General features: G+C 27.1%; 1 long non-coding RNA gene across 1 annotated transcript; it reads left to right on the top strand.

Moving 5' to 3' along the window:
* The first annotated feature begins 604 nt into the window (after nt 1-604).
* Nucleotides 605-2,156, top strand: LOC129892343 (uncharacterized). Its single transcript, XR_008767298.1, has 2 exons — nt 605-771; nt 1,839-2,156. It is a non-coding gene; the product is annotated as an uncharacterized LOC129892343 (long non-coding RNA).
* Nucleotides 2,157-3,334: the final 1,178 nt, after the last annotated feature.

Below are 3,334 nucleotides of genomic sequence, written 5' to 3'. Positions count from 1 at the left end.
TTTAAATAATTAAATTGTAATTGATAGCCGCCACGTGTTTAAAAAATTATTCAAATTAATTAATTAAAATTGTGTTAAATAAATTTTAATTTATAATTAATTTTAAATAATTAAATTGCAACCAATAGATGGCCACCACATGTTTAAAAAGATTATTCAAATTATTTAATTAAAATTCTGTTAAATAAATTTTGATTTATAATTAATTATAAATAATTAAATTGTAACCAATAGATGACCGCCACGTGTTTAAAAAATTATTCAAATTATTTATTTAAAATTTTGTTTAAATGGCCTAAAATGTCCTCGAACTATTGAAAATAGTACAAAAATGTCTATCATCCATCTATTGGGCTTAAAATGTTTTTTTCTGTTAAAAAAATGTCAATTTTGGATCTAAAGGTAGATGTCAAGGGCATTTTAGGCCCAATAGATGGACGAAGGACATTTTTATACGTTTTTTAATAGTTAAAAGCATTTTAAGCCGTTTTTGGTAAGTTAAAAATCAAAAGTAGGAGAGTCCCTACTTTTTATTTTTTAACTTATAAATCATTTAAGTCTGACCAATGATATTATTTTTATACCCAAAATTCTTTTAGATAATTCTAACTTTACCCTCCTAAAATAAAACGCTAAGATCTCCGCTTTCACTCAACTATCTTTTACTGCTGCGCAACTCTCTCCTCTCCAACGACATTTTTCTTTTTCTTCATCAACAGTTCAGTTTTCTCTTCTTTTTCACATAAATTTCACCGAATTATCGACATTGAAGTAAGATATTCTTCATCCTCTCTTAATTTCTGCATTTTCTTTTCATTTATGCGTTTTAATTTTTATTTTATTTTTTGATTATGTATTTTCTGTTGTTTCTTTTGTTTTTTTCTTGAGGTGTTTTAATTTTCTGTGAATTGTAACGATTTTTCATTCAAGACTAGAAGCATGGTTCTCCTTTGATATGATTTTCCATGAAACATTCTCTACTGCTTTATCTTTTTTGTTTATGTGCTTGAATGACGTGATTAGTAATAACACTCTGATTCTTCTAACTTGTTAAAGGTTCCATTTTTGTTTTAATGATTTGAAATTTTGGGTGAAGGTACAAATTTTGCTATTGTTAATTACTTATTAAATGAAAAGCTCACAGGAAAGAGTATTTAATTTTAGAATGTGATGTTCTATTGTTAATCACAGAGCTTTTTTAATGGTTAAATGGTCTCTGTTTTTTTAAATCTGCTAAGAGCAAAAATTTCTTTTCCTTAGATTGCATTTCCTCTAAGTGTGTATAGTTGAAGTAAGTTTATGCTCTACTTGCATATCTCAAATATCCCTCTGAAAGCAGCATTTTCCATTTTATTCTCAACACTGCCATCTTATTTGGTTTAACCTTTCTTGCCAATTGCTTTGAATTTCATCTTCAGATCATTTACACTCAGTCATATCATAAACTAATTAGGCTACAAACTAATGCTAAGTGGGATGATGATGCCCATCTCAAATTTATAGAGTCGTGTGAATTAGAGATTAGAAATGGAAATAGATCAAACACTCATTTATCTAGGGATGGATGAAAAAATATGATTGATGAGTTCAATAAAAAGACAGGGGGACACTATAAACAAAAACAAATAAAAAATTGTTGGAATAGCATGAAAGCCGAGTGCACTCTTTTTAAGCAATTGATGAGAGGGGATTTAAGTGTAAGATGGGATGCCAACAAAAATACAATTATGGCATATCACGAAAAATTATGATACATTTTTCACATTATTCTATATGTTTTTCTTCTTTCATTGTTGAATTTAATTTAGCTAAATTTGTTTTTTATCTTTTGTTATAAGAGGATGTTCGCCATTCACAATTATAGTAGAAAAAAATGCAATGTGGATGATGCATTTCAAACGAATGAGGATGAGAGATATATTTCATCGATTGACTCCGAAGAGGCACAACTTCAAATGCTAACAATATAGGAGAAAATATGGAAGACCAAAGGAATACTTATTGGATGGAGCTTCGTGATATAATTGCTAATGCTTGATGTTTGTATTACTTGAATATTTCCACTTTTGTATTAGTGAAATGTTCTCTATCATTTTAACATTTCTATTTGTATCAAACCTTTTATTTTTTAAATATGAATATATATTATTGTCCTTCTTTCACTATTCCTTTTATAAATAATTAGTGATAATGAAGAAATATGTGAATGAAGGCAAGTATTATTACTTATTAATGTAATTAAAAATATATCTTAAATCTATCATGTGACTTATTCAAATTATATATTTTTAAACTTTAAAATAAGTTGTGTATATAAAATTAACTTAAATAATAAGTTTATGTTGAACTTAAATTAAAATATAAATTAATTTTGTTTTAAATATTTTCTTAGAAATAAAAATCTTAAAGTAATCAACTTCTTATAATGTTAACAACTTTAAGGGTATTTCAGATATTTTGATTAAAAAAGTATTTAAGAATATTTTTATTCAAACACATCAACAACTTTTTTTTCAGCTGCAACACTTTTATTCAAACAAAGAATTATTTATTTTTAAAATAACTTTAAGCACTTTAAAAAGTTATTTCTAAAAACTACTTTTTTTAAGTCAATCTAAACGAGCTCTAAGAGTTCTTTGTCTTTTTGCTGAAACACCAACTTTACACCTTTTATTTAAATATTCTGCGGTTTTCTCATTATTTTGCAAATGATAGTTCAAATAATGGAACCATAATTAACTATATAAGCACAAGCACAAACACACATGCAAATTATGCAAAGGGTGACTGCCAATTAACAATAGTATGGTGATGACCCTTTATTATTTCAAAACATCATCATGAACAACAATGTAGTTATGCTTTAATAATCAAGATTATCTAATTAAGATGGTTTAGATCAACCAATTTTAATATAATTCTCTCACGACTTTTTGAGAGTGGTGGTCAAAGCGTTGCTGAATTTTTTTTCAAAATATAATTGATTTGGGGCCTAAATCAAGACAAACATTATGTGTGTTGATGATGTAGGGACACAATACGATGTACTGAAATGAATTAGTAGTGCTTTGCATACCCTAGTTTCCAATGGGGCACAAACTTTTGGAGAGAAACAAAACGAAGAACGGTCCTCAGTAGATGATGAGCAGCTTTCTGCTTTTACAGTATTTATTTTTTATTTATTCTTACAATTTGAAGATTTGATTCAATCATATCAAGTTATTCCCACACATATTCCCATTCCCCACACCTTACACCCATTATAAAATAATAATATTTCATCTATTTAAAAAGAATAGGTATTTTGTTTTAGAAAGAATGACTTTTTTTCCTT

The sequence above is a fragment of the Solanum dulcamara genome, chromosome 6, assembly GCF_947179165.1.
Source record: "Solanum dulcamara chromosome 6, daSolDulc1.2, whole genome shotgun sequence".
Taxonomy (NCBI): Eukaryota; Viridiplantae; Streptophyta; class Magnoliopsida; order Solanales; family Solanaceae; genus Solanum; species Solanum dulcamara.
This window is presented reverse-complemented; position numbering and strand designations above follow the sequence as displayed.